The following is a 20,037-nucleotide window of genomic DNA, read 5'->3' on the forward strand; positions in this document are numbered from 1 at the left end:
GAGGGTCCTGTCTCTCTGCACCTAATCCCTCAAGGTAGACCCTCAGCCAGGCCTGCTGCTCTCGTAAGTGTGTGTGTGTGTGGATGTATCTGTGCATGTATGTGTGTCTTTCTGCACCTAATCCCACAAGATAGACTAAAGGCCATGGGATGGGGTATTAGTGCAGTTACAGGGGGTCAGGCCAGTATGTGTGTGTGTGTGTGTGTGTGTGTGTGTGTGTGTAGGTACACGTTTTTTACCTACAGAGTGAGGACATTTTTGTAAAGTGAGGACTTTTTGGCCGGTCCGCACAACTACAAAGGGCTGTTTGAAGGTTAAGACTTGGTTTTAAGGGTTGGGTTAGAATTAGGTTATGGTTTGGGTGAGGGTAAGTGCTGGGGTTAGGCATTTAGCTGTGATGGTTAAGGTTAGGGTAAGGGGCTAGGGAATGCATTATGTCAATGACGGTCCTCACAAGGATATGAGTACGTGTGTGTGTGTGTGTGTGTGTGTGTGTGTGTGTGTGTGTGTGAGATGGGGGGGTATGAGAAAGTCCAATTAGACTGCAGAGTACCTATGTATTTCTATGGGACTCAGTCATGTGTGGAGGTAGTAGTGGGTTTTAGGATGGGGTGGTGGAGGGGGCAGATTTTAGGGCAGATTTGGAAGGATAACCCAGTAGGGGCGAAATTAGACGCAGGCATCTGGATTTGACCTCGGGCCCTCACTGTGACCCCGGGTCACTCAGGGGTCACGGGGCACAAAGCAGAGCGCTGACCCTGCACAGGTCAAGCATGCGGGCGGCTGAAAGGACGCCTTTGTGGGGCCTGGCATGCTCACTATTTCCCATGAGCACCAGGGGACTGTGTCTGCCCAGGAAACTGGACCTGAGAGCGGGCCAGACGAGGTGTGTGTGTTACTGTGTGTGTGGATGGAAACCATAATTGATTTTTGTTTATATTTCTGCTTGTTTGCTTTATGATTATCACTGACTGAAGGTCATAGTTTACCCTGGTTTTTATTTACTGCTGCTTTACTTGGTATGTGTTTGTTTTTGTGCATTTTGGAGAAACTTTGGTAGGCTGCAAACTGTCAGCTAAAAACCTTGCAACTCCAATTCATGTTTAAACTTCAGTTGAAGGTTTACACCCTCCTCTGTTAAAAAAATTCTACCACCCTTGGGCTTATTTCCTTTCAAATCCAATCCTGCTTTTCTTAGCACCTGAAAAGTTGACATTGTGGAGATACATGATTTTTTACTTCTGTTTATGTTTGTGTGTGTGTGTGTGTGTGTCAGGGAGAGAGATATGGCTGGTATGCCTGTGGTCATTGCTTGTGTACATCTGTTAGCGCCTCCTTAATGAGCGCATGCACACTGCCTCCAGTCCTGTGTGTGGCCCTCAGAGAGGGAGAGAGAAGCCCTCTGCTCCAGTAATCACATTTAATTACAGACCAGCATTAGACGGCCTATGAATAGGGTTTTTAGGCAGGCCTCTCACACAGAAATTGGCTGCATCCAGCTGAACATTGCCCACCTTTGTCCTGCCGGTCCCACTATATTCTATTAAGACTTCGTCATTTGACCATCAGCAAAGCACTACGGTCTAGCACTAACAACTGCTGGACTAATGCTACACATTAAAAACGGGAAGGTAAAGGGAACAATAGGCGTTTTCTTGGGTGAACAGCTTGCCTCTGCCCCATTAATGAAGCAAATGGACCACACATTAGACTCCATCCACAATTACATAGCACCTAGAATCACAGATAAAGGATGTATAGTCTCAAGAAAATCCTCCATGTCTGCTTATCTGAGATTTAAGCAAAAATTTGCAGATGCTTCTTTTGGAGAGAAGAAGGGGAATTTACTTTGTTAATCTCCGTTGCAAAAAGAAACAGATCAAGTCTCTGTACGCATGCATGTGCAATGTGTGCATAAGTGTTAATATCGACATCAATCACTATGTTTACATGCAAGAAGAATTCTGTTCTTACTCAGATAACCTGGTTTTGGGTCAACACGTGTAAACATGAGCTCTCAGATAGTTTACACCCCAAACTAAACATGTCTGTGAAACTATGAAAACATTTTAGTGCTTTTACTTTACCAAAGTATTATGGATACATTTTGTATTATATCCCTTTTTTGGTGTATTTGCTATTACTACTGAGATTGTCAATTTTACCATTATCTGACATAAATGAAAGTTCAGTTGAACCAGGCAGCTGGATGCATCTTCATATAATTTTTATACTATTTTATTTGTAGATGAGATACCCGAGGTGGTCAGAAATATTCTAGTACTCATTCCTTTATTTGTTACTCCTTGCATGTAAACTCAGACTATGGCTAAATATTTCTAAATATCTCATAACTAAATATTTCTCAGTGTGATGTAGTGAAACGTTGGACTAACACTGCGCCAATAACCCTCATCACTTTGACTGTTTATGCGTTTAATTCCTCTTTTGACAGAAAACAAGACAGCAAATATTCTACATTAGGGTCGGTGTTTAGGAGGAAAAAAAATCTTTTGATTCCCTCTCTCTCTCACACACACACACACACACACACGCAGTGTCTGAGATAGCGCCCAAACTGACCATAAATCCAGTGTGTTTTTAAAAGGCCAGACTCATAAAGAGAAGAGGTGACAGAGCAGCACTGATAGGTCAATATGGCCCCCATCCTACCACACACTCTCTCTCTCTCTCTCTCTCTCTCTCAGATGTCACAGATACAGTTCATACAAATGTACTCACATGTTTGACCACACATTTAGCACTCTCTCTCGCACACACACACATGCGCACACACACACACACACACACACACACACACACACACACACACACACACACACACACACAGTATGTTACATTTGCATGAGAACAAACTCAATCACATTCATATATGCATATTGTATACATATCTAACCACACACACACTGAAGCACATGATGTACAGTATGTAGGGACTTGTGTGTGTGTGTGTGTGTGTGTGTGTGTGTGTGTGTGTGTGTGTGTGTGTGTGTGTGTGTGTGTGTGTGTGTGTGTGTGTGTGTTAACACACATACAGGGCCAGTGTGTAGTGAATGGTGTGTTTGACTGGAACAGAATGACTGTGGGGATTCATGCTGGCTTTCCTCTATTAAAGTCTGCAATAAGGCTCACTGTGTATGGTAGTGCTGACGTCCCTGCCCACTTCTGTGATCTACAGCCTGTGTGTGTGTGTGTGTGTGTGTGTGTGTGCATGCTAAACTCTCTACCTGTTCCCAATGAGCTATAGCTCCAGGGGTTTTTATATACCATATACGAACATTTGTGTGCATTTATGTGTGTTTAAATCAATGTTTGCGAGTGAGCGTGTCCACATGGGCGTGCAGCTGCATGCCCCACAGCTCTGGTTTGCAATGGTTTGGGGTTTGGCACACAGAGGGAGGGAATTCCTTCAGATTCGGACCGAGACAGAGGAAGGTCTCACTGGTGACTCCAAACTGCTGCAAACCTTGGACGGGGGAGTGATAATTTACAGTCCGAGTGGGCTGCAACTGAAGGGGACTCAGTAAAGTGGTGGAAACGGGCTGGCCCGTATATCTCCCAGTAATTGACGGTGTTCGATCTCTGTTCAGAGTTCAGAGCCAGGAGAGGTGGTGTTATCCCAGGTTCTCCTCAGGCTCCTCCGCTGCTCCTTTCTCCTTGCCCGTCTGCGGCTGCTCGGCCAGAAAACAGGCCTTTCATTTGAAACGCTGCTTTATATGGCTCTCTGGTGCCAGCAGCATCATTAGGATTTTAGGAGTGGCACTTATCACATGAACAGCCAGGTCCTTACCCAACAAATATTAGGATTGTTCCTGCTTTTTTTATTGCTTTGCTGATTAATTACAGACAGAGACAACAAATGTTTGTTTCTTAAAATGCACTTGAAATTCAAAGTGAGAGGAATTTTCCCAACCACAAAAGGATTACATAGAAGAGACATGACAAGAAACAGACAGTGGTTTGACATTAAAGTAGTTAGGTGAAAGAGTCTGGAGGTCTGGGGTGGACAGTTTGCCACATTTGCTTTCAACTCTGTTGAGTATTTCCAAATCCTGAAAAGGAGTTTCTTTGTGAGAGAAATTAAAATTTTCTCAATCTTTTGTGAAACGCCACATGGAGGCGCAGAATGCTGTAGGATCTGCAGAGGAAGTGAACATGGAGGTTTCTGAACGTCTAACAACGAAACTAAACTTTAGTTTGTCTAATTTTTTCATCTAATTGTGCCAAGAAGCCATGCATCAGACTTGCTGCTTGTTTTTGTACTTTATGTGATTAGGTTTGATCAAATTTTTTGAAAGCGTCACATTTGGAGTTTAAAGTGTCAGTTCACCCAAATTACAATGGTATATAACCATGCAGTTGTGTTTTGCCCATGATTTAAAATACCTGTCTGTGAGATATCTGCGACTATCCCACTGAAATGGAGGTAAATTGGAGGAATTTCACTTAAGGTGCTCAAAAAATTAATTTAACTGAATTTAGTTTTAATTTTATTTAATAACAGCGTCTTTCCAGAAAATTTTACTTTGGCTCCACAGACATCATAGTTAACAGTGTTCTTTTACACCCATTTAACTCTTTTCACTCCCTGTGAAAACTGTTGGTGGTCTGTGGTTTACCAAAATAGCATTTACAACACTAAAAAACATTGTTGAAAGACACACTGGTGTTGAAGATTTTAATGTATATTTTCAATGCTGTGAGCAGCACAAACAAAATCCCATTCACGTCCAGTCCTTCATGGTGGAGGCAGAAATCTCAGAGACAGACATCTCAAAACTTGGGTAAATGAAAAAACTCAAGCAAGGGTCATAGGTCACATCTACTTACATGTTACATCTCACCTATAATATCACACCAGGACTGATGATATAAATCAACGTACAGCTGCTGCCCCCCCATGATGCAAACACAGCAGATTCCCCTTAATAAACAGGAAATATCTCTTCAATCCCAGCAAATAAGACGCATTCACTTGTCAGCATGAATTATGGGCCGATTCTCGCAGTTATGGATATTATCTCAGTCCAGCAACACACACACACACACAAACCCATATATATGCAAACACACACACACACACACACACCAAAGATTCTTTTTCAAGGATTGTAATTTTTTATTTTTTCGCCTGATTTTAGCTTCAAGTCTTGCAAGGCTTACTCACACTCGTCCAGTCTTCTATATACTTTTCCACATTCCTCCCATTTCTTTTTTTCTTTTCTTGAAGGATATACTATCCTTCTTCCCTCTATCCCTTTTCACATGCCTTCCCCGCCTCTACTTGTTCTCCCTTCCTCTTCCTTTCTTCTGTTCTCATCGAAATTCAGCTGTGTAATTCCCTCTCTCCGAGGACACCATTGATCTCTCCCTTCCTGCATGTTTGAGAAACACTGGGCGGGCAAAGCGAGACAGCAAGAGGAGAAGGACGAAGAGGAGAGGGATGACAGAAGTGAACTGGAGAGAGAGAAACAGGAAGCAGAAAAAGAAAGCTGAAAAGGGGAGTGAAGAGGGGGAAAAGGGGGTAAAGAAGAGGAGGAAGGGGGAGGCAGAGGAGGAGAGCCAGACCCTCTCTATAGTGGCTGGAGAAGAAAAGACACGGGCTTCCCTCATGATCGCATCTTCCGCCCCTCTTTTTGAAGCACAGAGAGACAAGAGAGCAGCTATTTACTGGAGCCCCCACATAATGGCCACTTTTATTTACTTGCATCCATTTAGCTTCTGCCAAGGACTCTCTAGTGTGTGGGCCAAAAACAGAAACCCGAGGTGTTTTACAAAGTACCAAAGCCCCCCCCTCTATATGTGTGTGTTCTTTATTTATTTGCTGATATCCAACTTCAAACCATCCACAAAACAAAAATCCAAATGCAGATGCAATCGCCCTTCTCAACATGTGGGCACATTTATATGTGACCTGCCTTCAATCCTCCCCCAGGCCAGGCCACATACACACACAAACACACACACACACACACACACACACACACACACACACACACACACACACACACACTCACACATACCCCTGCTCTGACATCAGAAAGGTCAGCAGTCCCATCCAGGCTGCGACGAAGCTGACCCTCTGTCCTGAGGCGAGACTGGTGACCATCCAGTCCTTAACACCACTCCTCCTCTCCTCGGAGTTCACCGCTGACCTTTACAGAGACTTTCATTGCTACCAGACCTCAGACAAACTGCAGCTCATCTGGAAAATCAGCTCTTCTGCTGTTTGTAACTTTCTTCCTAGAATCGTCAAATGAAATGTGTTCTTATTTGTTTATGTAGCGCTTTCTCATTTATTTTCTTATGTCCAACTAATCCTAAAAGCTACAAAAAGTTATGTGAAGAGGGGGTTTCTGAAATTCACCAATTTCACAGACCAAATTTGAGAACATTTTTTGTTTATTCTAAATTGGTAATAAATCTAATGAAACTAATAATATACTTACAATGCTGATATTACTACTTTGACTGCATATAATAATAGGAATATGAAAAATGTTATTAGTATCATAAGTATTTATTTTGCATTCAGATTTTAGTTTTGTGTCACTGTCCTTTTGAAAACCATGTAAATATCAACTGTATGTATGTCATTAACTGAGAAAAACAACCTTATTTTTAATTTTGTGCTAATGCCTTTTTGAGATCATCCAAATGATTTTTATGGGTTTTATTGGCCAAAGAAATAAGAATTTTTTTCTCAAGGCTTTAATTCTTCAGTGTATCTGGAAACTTCACTGCATGTTAGTGACGTAATCACGACTGTAGCCAGGATTTTAGAAATACTAAGGTCACACCAAAAAAGTGAAAAAATGTACTAATTATTTATTTTTTCATATTTTATATATGAGGTTAACTGTTCAGTTGTATTTTCTGAAAAAATCTGAAATATGGTTTGAATATCCACATGGCCTGGAATAAAATTCTGGTGGGGAAATACAGAAATATTTATTTATTTGTGGCGAAATGTAGTTAAATTTATATATATATATTAAAAATACTGGAATTAGTCTATTAAATATCCACAATGTGTAAGTTTCAATTGCAGTATGAAAAGTCCCCACAGGTCTCTAAAACTTTCCTAAATTCTCAGCAAAAACACAAAGGACATTAGCTCAGTGTCCACACTGTTACTTTTAGATGCTATAGAACTATATTTACTTCCTTCATTCTTCATTTTATTTGCAAAATGTTTAAACTGCTCACAGAGATGGCTCATACAATTTAGGAAATCCTGACACAGCTGCCTTACATCTGCTGTTCAAGGACAAAATAGAACCCAGAACAAAATCTACTGACCGGGAGAATTAGCGTTAGCAAACATTTACCTTTTACTTTGCTTATCTGCGTAATATTAGAGTTTCTTCAACTTTTGTGATCCTGGTTCACATCATCACCACGCAATTTCTTCTTCTCATAGACTCATCAGACTCTCGTCCTTGTGAAACTGCGTCCGGTGTGTGACTGATCATCCTACTCTTTCACCGTGCTTGTTTTCTCTTTGCAAAACGAGAAGCTGTTTTCTCTCAAATGAAACTCACAAGGGTGGCTGGTCACAAGACGGGGCAGCTTGCGTGTCGATCTCTCTTCCTCTCCTTGCCTTTCTCTGTGTGTCTGCTGACAGTACAGTGACGGACGCCCCTCTTGCCCCGTGCTTGATGCCTTTAGTTAGGGGCCTCTGAGCCTCCTGCATTTAAAAACAAATAAGCTGCCACATAAAGATCATCCCTCATTTCTTCTCCAGTCACTCAAAGCCTCACCCCCTACTGACACACACACACACACACAAAGATGCACCATCACCTAACTTACACTGACCTCCATACCTCACCAATCGCTAACATACCAACCTCCTTTTGAAAGTATTATGTTCTCTCTTTACGTAGCATTTCCTAACCATGCACACACTGCATAACAAGCAACACACACACACACACATACATACACACACAGACAGACAGACAGACAGACAGGCATGCACCAGGGGCTAACATCTGTAAGGGATTTGTACAGTGAGATGATACCCAATAATAAATAATGTGAACATTTGAAACTCATTTTAGTCCCCCTCTGTGTGACCCCAAACAAGGTCAGAGGAAAGTGTGTGTGCTTTAAGTGTGTGTGAAGAGAGAACAAGAAAGAGAGAGCCCACGCGTGCACGTTTACACTCCATCAGTATTATTCATGCATGTCTATGATATGACGAATCCCAGAATCCCACAGGTGTTCCCAGTTACTGCGGCGACCTCGCCTCAGTGTCCCCTCTCTCACCCTTCACCATTTCCCCTTAAAGAATGATAAAAAAAAACCACTCTCCATCAAATGTCACCTCCTCTGCTGACTTTTAATCATACAGATCCTTTAATTGATTTAGTTAATCAGATTCAGATGATTCAGGTTTAGACCTCAGTCCCTACTTTTCAGAGTGTGGTTTGGTATGTGGCCAGTAGGGGAGGCTGTAGCTCATCCTTTGAGGCTCTTCCTGTCGCTTCCCATAACACAAAACCAGCTGATCCTGCAGGTCAGAGGTCAGCAGGCAACCCTGGAAAAGCACCAGGCGTTCCAGTTGAGCTAATTCAGAATCTAACTGATAAAAAATCCTGGAGAAAGGCAGAGAGGAGGTGTGAAGTCACCATGGTGGTTGAAGTTTACTCTGACGGAGGACGTGACACCTCATCCATCCTCCAGCCTTTGACCTCCTCCTCCTCCTCTTCTCTTTCTCAGGATGGTCTGTTGCATATTTTGTTGTTGTCATGGCAGCAGCTGTTTGTTGACCATGAGGGGATCATCTGTTATGTCACCTGACCTTACGCTGAACCCACACACACACAATTGTAGTGTGATGTCACTGCAAACAAGACACCTTTTAACTTAAAGTGAAGCTCCATCTTCTGCTGTGTGTGTGTGTGTGTGTGTGTGTGTGTTGCTGAGCATATATGTGTGACTTTGTGGGCTATAGAGGAATGTAGAGAGGTGGAAGCTCAGCAGTGTGTGTATGTTTTGTCTGATTTTATGTAGGTGAGGATGGGTGAGAAAAGGAGAGAGGGAGAGGTGGCATATGACATGTATGTCAGCTACGAGAGAGGAAGGGGAGGTAAATCTGACCCTGTGACACACCCCGCCACATAAACAGACACACACACACACACACACACACTTTCACATCTGGTTTGGCCATTGGTCCCATTCTCAATTGACGTGCCCCTCCTCCAGCACACACACTCACACAAACACACATTGATTCTCCCCGTAGTGCTGCTCCTCACCCCTTTCTCTATCACTGGCAAAGTAAACCCACCATGTGAGAATGATGAATGGGCTATCCTGCACCGGATGCACACGTTAGAGACCCCCTGCCACCCCGAACCTGCTTCACACACACACACGCACACACTCCCTCCCTTATTTCTCTCACCCTCTCTAGTCCACTATCCCCTCTCCTCCTCTTTCCCTCCTAGTGACCTCATAAGCCTCCTTCCTTCCTGGTCGACACATCTATCCTCCTTAAACAAGATTCTGATGTGGTGTGTGTGTGTGTGTGTGTGTGTGTGTGTATGTGAGTGAGTGAGAGAGAGAGAGAGAGAGAGACTAATACAGAGAGTGTAGTGTCTAGTCGATGGTGTCCATTGTCGTACGCACACCTGCAGGTCATGTGCTTGTGTTTATTGTCTGCTTTGTGTGAGTAGATGCCTTTTAGTACGCTGTAGGTTTGTGTGTGTGTGTGTGTTGAGGCGGAGGCTAAAGGATTATGTGTTCAACCAATAAAACCCCAAAATTCAAAGATTTCCCTTTTTAATTCTTTATTAAAACATTTTTAGGCATATCACAAACACCATAGAATTTAAAACATAATCCATGATATGTTATATCAGTTTAGCATTGCAAATGACATATTTCATCTCTCTCTTCTCCAGCTATAGACATCACATGTATAGTTGACCTGAGGGAGTCTGAAATCAGCCAGGGGAAATGTTGAAACTCCAGGTGGTCCACAACCAATTAAATAAAGCATCACTTTTTGAAACACACACACACACACGCTCGAGAAAAGCCCCTCTAGATGCAGAGAGAGAGAATGTAAAAAAAAGCCTGTTTTTTCCACAATGTTGGAAAAAAAGGAGAAAGAAACGAGTTTCATTTGCTGTCAAAACATTTGTAGTGGAATTAAACATATGGATGCCACAGGCAAAGTGAGGGCTGGAATATATTAGAGCTGCACGATGTTACACTAACCCTCCAGTATCTTACACTGCTCCGAGAGATTAATGGAATAAAGGGGAGAGAGAGAGAAGGAGGGGGGAGAAAGAGTGAGTGTGTGTGTCTGTCTTTCTCAGGCCACTGCAAAATCAATATTTTTCCATGATACACAGCTCTTGCTGTTGGTCATATACGTACAGATATCCCCATCAAAACTTAAATATTAGCTGTCCTGAACTACAATCTGACTTCTGAGTTAATAAGACACGTCTGTTTGAAATTGTAGTATTTGATTTATTTATGAATCTGTTCCAGAGGTTTTCCATTTTTATAATAAAACTAGACATTGTCTGTATGCCTTTTCTACACACTCCTGCAAAGTGTAAGTGGGTCGTCATTCCTCACTTTACAGATAATATTTTGCACCCAGTTCCAACACGTTTGGTTCCATCATGTTAACATGCTGGTGTCTGTTTAAAAAAAAATAAAAATAAAAAATAAAAAAAGAAGCCCAAGGAGCATAATACTGCATCAGATTTTTTTCTGTTCTATTAAATGAGTGTGTTTCAGCACGGCGGGGTAATTGGGAAAGGCTTGTATGAAGAAAATTTCAGTGTGTAGAGAGACAGAGCGAGAGAGAGAGAGAGAAGAAAATAAAAAGGAATGTGCAGATACGTTCGCAAATGAATAGTGGGCTTGTTGTTTTATGCCCTCAGTAAGGAAAGAATTGAACTATGCGTTAATGTCTCAAAGGGAATAGAGCCTGATGGGAGGGGTAACTCAGTCTTTGGTTTAAAAATCTACAAGTTTTCAAGATCACTTTCAGAAGAAATGCTGTTAATATATCCAAAAATAACTAGTCAGCATGGTTTTCACTTCTCCTTCAGGGGCCTTACGAGCTCATATAACTGGCATCCGTGTGATACCACTTACTGTGATATTTGCTATGAATGTGAGTCATAAAAAGTGTTTCAGTGGTTTGACCCTCAACGTATTTACACACTCACCAGGTGACTGGTTGAAAATCTATAATTTTAAATGAATGTAGATAGTTTATAAGCAGTGGTGTCAAGTCATATATAACATATAATTATTCATATTTTAACATGAAATTATAAATGAATTAGTGTTTTTTCTTTTTCACATCCTCTGGAGGTTTTGTTCTGAGCGGGTTATGAGTGACATTTAGGCTGTAAATGGGTCTGGAAATTTTGATTTGAGCTTTTATCTGATGATCAAAACAGCGAGTAGAGTAAGACTGAAGTGATGTAACGAAGTAAGTAAAAGTACAAAAAATCTGCAACAGAGATATAAATAAAATGACTATATTCTGTATAAATCTAATATATCCAGTCAGGCCCATTTAAAACACTGTGGGTCAATATAGCACCGACACAGTACTGGGTTAACCCTGAACCCAATAGCAATGGGATGTTTTGACCCAGTGCTGTGTTATTTTTTTATATAACTGTTGGGTTGCTGGATCAAAACAACCCCTTGTCTTGGGTGCAATATTGACCCACAATGGGTTAATTTTTTACTATAAAATTTGAAAATTAGTTTAGCTTTACTCTCCAGTAAGTATTATGAACACTCACCAGGTTTGAATTACATGAACAGGCTCGTAAAGCAGTTAAACAAGATTAACTCTAATAAAATTAAAATTTTAGTAAAGAAATTCAAACTCTATTTCTGTCTTTTCCTTAACTTTAATTTAATCTCACGCAATCCTGTGATATCTGAATGAATGTGTAACAAAAAGGCTCACTGACTTATTTGCAATCTCACCACATAACTCTGGTTTAAAGCAAATACATGTGAATGATTGTGAATGTGTTTATAGGTTTAGAGAACTTTTTCAAATGAGTTTGCGTGGTTTAGTTCTCCTCCCTGCTCCAGAGGCTGCAGGTAAAGACCCTCCCTCCCTCTCTCTGGCCTCTCTCTCTGTGTTTGTAATTATTGTTTACACTGTTTACTGCTAAACCATCTTTTGCCATGTACTAATTTCACGCTAGACGGCCACAAAATTATTCGGCATTCTTGCAATATGTGAAAGTCGCAGATTCATTTTTATTTTGCAGCAGCCGTCCTCCCTCATGGGTAACAATGTGGCAATTTAGCCCATGTAGCAGTTTGACCTTAAACACACGCTTTTAGAGACAAACCTGGTTATTTAAGAAGGAGTTTCCTAACAAAGGCGCGGACAGACTGTTGCCCCTCCTGCACTAAATTTGGAATGTGGGCTTATGCATATTTTACATAACGATTCTGCCTATTATTGCAATTTCAGAGATCCTACAGTGTGAGAACGACGACCAATTTATCATTCATTGCGGTAAATCGCAGCGGAGACTGCATTTAATTGAGTTTTTATTGTATTTCGTAGCTGGGTGCCTTCTCACTATAGGGTGGGGGATTCTCTCTCAGGCCATCCCAGTGCAGCGGGGGCTGAGAGGGGAGGTGGTAGGGGTGAGGAGAGGAGAGGGGCGCCCCACCACCAACCCTCATCCTCTCAGCTCCGCCTCTGTCTTACCAAACAATCAACTGGTAGCGAAAATAGGCATCTTTCATGTAAAGTAGAGCAATAACAGGCTGCAGATTCACATATTGTATTCCCAAAAATAGCAAAGTGGCTATCTGTATGTAAAAGCATTTACTGGTCAGTTTTTAATTGTAGTGATAAATAAATAAAAAAAGTAGGTAAACAACTGGAACCTCCACTCTAATGTCAACAAACACCATGAGTGGCTGTTAAGAAAAGTTCATTATATCTCCAGAAAAGCACTAACTTGTGCATGTCTTCGAGTCCATACTCTCATTTAATCAGTTTGATTTTTTGAGTTAAAATAACTTCAATAATAAGGTGAATGAACAAGGTTTGCCTGCATGTACGTCTGATTTATCTAAGCAAAACTGGGTTTGCGTTATTGGCAGCCTGGTGAACGCCTGATCGCTGTTTGAATTATCGCAGACACATTGCACGGGCTGCACTGTTATATTCCACTTCATAGGCCCGCCACTTTGTTAATTTGAGTCTTAATTGTCTGCGATGCAATTATGGAGATATGGATCGTCTGCATGACGCTATCAGTGCTGCAGGAGGACCACGCAGGCCGGTAAAGCACCTCTCTGACACCCTGAGTCCCCGGTTTGAGGCGACTGAACTTGCTTTTTTGTGGCCTCGACGGGCTGCTTAAATCACCTCCGAGCGCCACGCAGCTCAGCACGGACACATCCCAGCATGCCCCGCTGCTGTGGCCCATCACAACCCTTTCTACTCTACTGACAGTAAAGTCTGAGTGCGTTTTTAAAATGAAATCTATTTTAACTTTGTTCAGTAGAAGTTATCAGCAGCCTTCTTTCCGGTTTGCATAGATTACACACACACACACACAGCTTGTTTGTCTTGCAAATTTTTAAATAACTCAGGTAGACCTATAACAATTACACGTGCACAACAGACACACGTGCACCACAAGAATCGTTTTATAGGCAAATAGGCTACAACTGAAAATATAAAATCTCCAGCAGTTATTTATTAAATAGCCTAATCATTATGACACAAAGACACGACAAAAAAATGATCAAACACTTAAATCTCTAACATAGTGTGTATTTCATACAGCCAGTAAAAGATACGGGTACGTTTTGAGAGAATAAACTCCAAAATGGCCAAACTGTTTTATAAACATTTTATTTTAAACGTACAAATATAAAGCCAAAGGACAAAAAAAAAATAAAAAATACAGCAAATAACTATACAGCCTACAGCAGTCAAGTCTCTATTCTGATAAATGAATATTTCAGTCAATATATTTTTTTTAAACACAAACCATTAACACTGCCTGACTGAAAAAAGTAAATAAATAAACAAATCACAATTATTTATGTCCATATTTATTTATTTATCTTTCGTTGATTGTTTGTGTATTTACTTGATTGCTTGTTTGAAGTAGCCTCTCTCTGGAGCAGTTTTATTTTAAAGCAAAAATGTTTGTAATTTAAATTTTTTGTTTTGTTTTTATTCTCATTTTTTTATTTACAGTCTATAGTTTAGATTGTATTACTTTATTTTTAATCAAAACGTTATCAATTCATATAGCCTACATTAATTACACACATTTGTTTATTTTAATAATTGAAGAATTGAGATTATATGGAAAATTTGATTCATTATTAATTTTATTTAGAAATGTATTTAGACATAATTTATTATTATTATTATTATTATTATTATTATTATTATTGGTGTAGCTGCATGTTACATGTTAAACTCTCTGGAGCACCATGAGGCTCAGTGCAGCTTTAAGTACCACATAAAGAACTAGAAGTGACCGCTCGGGCTCGCTGCTCGCTGCCTGCTGTAACGGTAATATTCCGGTGTCTCTCCGCTTGTGAGTGTGTGTCTTGTTATTGGTGTTATTGCTATTATCGCCTCATCGTGCTGCCACAGAAAAGCTGCCCGTCCTGCTGCAGTCACTTTGGATTAACTTCACCAACACGGAAACTCCTCGCTGACTCCGGCAGCCCAAAACACACACACACACACACACACACACACACACACACACACACAGGTTACAGTGTGTTTTAAATTTTAGCCAAACACACCTAAATACAGCGTTGATGGTTGTTTTCAATCATGAGAGATTATTCAACACAAATCCAAGTGACCGGCTGTGTGGACGGTGAAACAAATGAACGGACAGAAGCAAACAGAATGCTGCCTTTTGTCATAAATGTTCAAACTCAATTGCAAAAACTGCGAATAAGATAAAACGGATAATATGTTTGCATTTTAATGAGCTGCTGTTGTACATGCTGGGATGATTAGTAGAACTAAAAGCGTGTTCTTCAAAGTGAGCAGACTAGTCCACCGTGTGTAATTATGTAAAGTAGGCCTGCTCCTGCAGCCAGCCTGTAATTTTACACTTTTCTGAAGCCTGTCGAGTTTAGAAGAAGATACGACATCAAATCAGACGACAAGAAACGAGAATTCCCTAAAATTTTTCAGCGTGAAAAAATACGATGAAATAACTAAATCTGAAAGAAAAAAAAACTGTTCTCACACTGGTGTCAAATTCCCTTTTTGTGTGAATCTGTTTGGTTTCTTGCAACTAAAATCGGGATAATTTAGTTTATTTAATATATGTTGAACATTTAAAGACTAGCCTATACATTTGATTAGTAAATTACCTTTATTTTATATTTTAAATAAAGGTCAGGGTAATAGGCTCTCTGGACACACACACACACACACACACACACACACAAGGATCTTAACATGGCGAATGCGGCTCGCCCACCCCGCCAATGGTTGATTTTTTAGGTTTTATTGGTTTGAGTTTTTAGCCTTGAACGTACCACTTCGTGTTTTCTAACAGATTTTAAATAAAGGGAAAACATCCAGAAAAGTTCTAATATTTAAAATAAATTAGTCTCATATTACATTTAAATTCAGTTATATTTTGAAATAAAATTAAATGACTGTTCATGCAACCTATAGTGTTCAGATAATGTTTCACATTAAATCGTTACATTTATTCATCTATTTTATTTTATTTTATGTGTAGCCTGACTGTATTTTTTATGTCATAGCTTTGCATAATTATCGGCCTATTAATAATTATAACAGGTTAGTGCTTTTGCATGTTCTTTAAACAATGGATGCGTTTTTTCCGCTCTACAAAATCTAATTTAAATTCTATGGAAATCATTAAAGAACAAATAACAGCAATAATACCCGAGTCACTGCCCTACTAACCTACCACCTGCATGTGCTTGTTGTTAATAAATTACCAAAAATGAATCATAAAATGTCTCACCTTTGCAATAAAAAACAATCTTAAACAGAAGAATAGATGACACATTAAAGTTCCGTCCAGTTTTCCTGTTTTCTTCCTCTTCAGTCCATATTGTTTTTTGGGCAGATATATTTGTAACATGAGACGGCAGGACGGCTGCAGCCCTCCTGCAGCAAAATAAATCTCATATGCAAAGAAGGCTTTTGAAAATGGCGCCCTGCAGCAAAAGCCTCCCTGTCAGTGTGGAGGAGGAGGGAGCTAGGGGCACAGGGGGGCATGCCATGTGCGTCGTGTTACGCGCAATGGGACTGTAGCCTCTGCTCCCATGTCGGCTGTAGTATCTGGATATAAAACCGTCCCCGGTATTCGCCGGTATAACCTCACACGTTGAACCCCCCTCCCTCCTCTTCTCGTCAACAGCACGTCGGTACAGCCATCGGAGAGACGCGCCGTGTCATTACGCACCGAATAAAAGCGCACTTCTCGGGCTTCCGTGGCTCTCCAAGCTTCCCCATCCCCCCTTTCCCTCTCACTGTCTCTCACTCTTCGAAAACACGGAGCTGTTTCCCGTTTCTTCCGCGACTTTCGCGTGAAACGAGCCGCGGCGTGCGCACACACACACACACACACACACACTCTCTCTCTTTCTCCCCGTCTTTCCGTCTCCGTTCATTTCTTCGCTCCGTGGCAGCTTTGGCGCAGAACGGACCATCTCCACATCCACACACCGCCATTCCGGTGTGCAGGCAGGCAGCCTGTGTAACCGCGCAGTCTAGCCAGCAGCTGGGGCTTCCAGGAGAGAGTTGTGAAGAGGGGATCTCTCTCTCTCTCTCTCTCTCTCTCTCTCTCTCTCTCTCTCTCTCTCTCTCCCGCACGCTCTCTCTTCTCTCCCTCTTTCCCTCCACGGCGGAGCTGCAGCGAGGGAGAAGAAGAGGAGGAGGAGGAGAAGGAGGGGGAAGCCCACGCTGATAGCTGGAGGGAGCCCCAGCGCGTTGAGCTTGTGTGTACGTATGTGTGAGTTTGTGTGCGTGCGTGCGCGCGCGCATTATAATCGTTGCTAGGAAATCCTTTCTGTGGTTGTGTAAGGGAGGATCTACAAGCAGGATGAGATCGCAGCTGCAGCAAAAAAAAAAAAAAAAAAAATCCTCTGCAAAACGAAATCAACTTTTATCCTATTTCAAATATAGATTTTGGTCTTTTTTCTCTTTTTGTTTTTTAAAGTATAAGGTATGCATTTGTTCAGCAGTGTGTAGGTGTGTGTGTATTATGCTCCTCTGTTTTTGTGTATATTAGTGTTTACATGCATATGTGCAAGCTTAATTTGCACACACGCACACACATACACTGGAAGAGAAAAGGGGTGCTTCATCGCTTCATCCATAGTGAAGGAATTGATTGAGAGCTTGCTATAGGTGTGTGTGTGTGTGTGTGTGTGTGTGTGTGTGTGTGTGGTTACTGGTGGTATTTTCAGATAAATCACTCTCAGCTTGCAGAACAGTCAGTCCTCACCTATGTAAACGCACCCCTGAGGGCAACAGATTTATCTGCAAGAGGATGGTTCACCTCCCTCTCTCACACACACACACACACACACACACACACACACACACATGCACACACATCCCTCCTCCCCCTTTCCCTCCCTCGGTTAGCCCCTTCCCCTCAGCGTGGAGATGGATGGTCCATGTCCCTTTTGTCTAGATGCAAATGGACTTTAACCCCGAATTAATGGATAACTCCCCAGAAAGGCCTAATAATGCTCCGCTCACATGATGTACACACACACACACACACACACACACACACACACACACACACGCTTTCACTGGCAGGCTTCAGATTTTTATAAAACACTTAGACATGTTAAGTTTGCCTGCAGAACATGTACACTATATATGCATCATGTTTATCTGAGCAGGAACACTGCACAGAAAAATGCAACTTGTTGCAATTGTACATTAATCACTATTAAGTTTTGTATTTGCTCCTCCTGATGGAGTGCTTCCTAAATTAAACCAAGCCCTGCTCAGGGATTTCACAAACCACACAACCACTGTGACCAACCTTTCCTCCACAACAGTAGAAAAAATCCTCCGAGCGCGCTCACTAACTGTTCTTCCACCTTCCTTTTATAACCTCTATAACACAGAAATATCACATTGTTGTAATTCTATTTTCGTTTTATGTGAGGACATTTTAACTTTCGGGGGCTTGTTGTATCCCGCGCCGAGCACACAAGATGATGACAGACGCTGGGATTTAACATGGAGCTGGGTGCAGGAACGGAGATGTAGATATGATCCCCCATTAGCTGTGGCGCCATGCTGCTCCGCAACATTACCACGGCACTAAAATTTTATTTGAGCAGCCCGCTCACTCAGGTTGATCAAGAGGAGAAGGGGGTAAAAGAGAAAAGCAAGATGGAAAGCCTCTGAGTGGTTGTGTTGTGTATTTAGGCGCAAGAGTGTGTGCATGCACTTGTTATATTTTTGTGAACAATAAACCCACTTCCTCCATGTATACCTGTCACCCCTGAGCACAGTCAATGAAACACCCCTATTTGCTGCATGTCAGGAGCAGACTGCATTACCACGGATGTAAAAATTCATCTGGGGAAGAGGCCACTTGTTGCTGGAGATGACGATAGCCGGCTGGGGGAAGCGGAGGGGAGAGAGAGGAGGGGGGTAGAAGAGGTGGAATAATTTCGTCCAAGTAAGATGGATATTTTAATGCATCTGCTTCATGTAAAGCCCTCCACAACATGCCACATAAACATATCTGTCTTTATGGACGTGGCTGCCGGGATGATATTGGAGGAGAGGGGTGGTGAAGAGTTGTCATTTGTGCAGGGGGAAGCAGTGGCAGTGTGTGTTTGTCTGCAGTGTAAGCAGCATATAGACACTATATTGGGCATTTCTCTACATATGTTTCTCTTGCATTTATGATTTTTACCTTTTCTATTTCTTAGTATATTCAAAAACAATCAAATAGATTTATATATCATCTGGTAGATGAATTAGCTCTGGGCTGATGAAACCAAAGAGCAATTAAGGGTTTTCTTCAAAACCACATTCAGACCACAATCATGATTATAGTAGCTATGAACCCATAAACTATCCACCCCCCCCCAAAAATGTTACTCAGTTCCCTTTCATCAGCTCAGTAATTCCTTTAAACTTTTTCACTCCTTCCTCAGCTGCTGGTATTGCCACATTCACTCAGTCCCATGATCAACAGAGGGTGTATACACAAGCTATTGTTGTTGGGGAAGATGGCTGTAGTCGATGAAAGAGCTTTGTGAGTGGACTACAATGCACCCATACTTCCTGAAACTACCCCCTTAGTAGCATCAGTTTACAGTTGCATCACAGCAACAGCACCTGCACGGACCTCGACGATACTGATAGAGTATGGAGATTTTTCTAAAAATTGGTCAAATGTGGACTGATGAGCTTTAGACCCTCCTTAGTTAATTAGGTTTTAATGGTGATCTAGATTTTGAAATGGAAATTAACTATATTATTAATTATTATTATTTAACTATAACCATGAAAGCAAGTGAGCTGATTCCAATTTCCTCTTTTTGCAAGTTGAATCTGTAGATCTGTTCAACTCAAAATCATAGTGTTAGGAACAAAATCCTGTGTTGTCTGAGTGCCTTAAAGCTCAGCGGTTTCAGCCTTTGCTAATTTCACACTTACAAGGCATGCTCTTTTTTGACATTTTAAGAGTGGTTTAAAGAGGTGCTTATTCCTCAAACAGTCGATGTCCAGCTCTGGGCCTTGTTGTGGTGAAGCGCCTGATATTCTGGTGAGGTTTAGATTTACTAACCACATCTGCGCATATTTAATCACAGTCAACCTCAGGCTTTGAAGAGAGACATTTGGGTCAGGCCAGAGGCCGAAAAGCAAAGAAGAAAGGAAAGATAGCATTAGAAACAGTAAAAAGAGGGGAAAAGGGGAAGGACGGAGTGAAAGTGAGTTGGCCCTTTTGTGGCTTGAACTGATTGGAT

At 41.5% G+C, this 20,037-nt stretch overlaps 1 long non-coding RNA gene across 1 annotated transcript; it reads right to left on the bottom strand.

Moving 5' to 3' along the window:
* Positions 1-13,899: 13,899 nt before the first annotated feature.
* Positions 13,900-18,196, bottom strand: LOC122867854. The gene is made up of 2 exons (XR_006376009.1): positions 16,047-18,196; positions 13,900-14,735 (listed from the first exon to the last, which is right to left on the bottom strand). It is a non-coding gene; the product is annotated as an uncharacterized LOC122867854 (long non-coding RNA).
* Positions 18,197-20,037: the final 1,841 nt, after the last annotated feature.

The sequence above is a fragment of the Siniperca chuatsi genome, linkage group LG20 (assembly GCF_020085105.1).
Source record: "Siniperca chuatsi isolate FFG_IHB_CAS linkage group LG20, ASM2008510v1, whole genome shotgun sequence".
NCBI lineage: Eukaryota > Metazoa > Chordata > Actinopteri > Centrarchiformes > Sinipercidae > Siniperca > Siniperca chuatsi.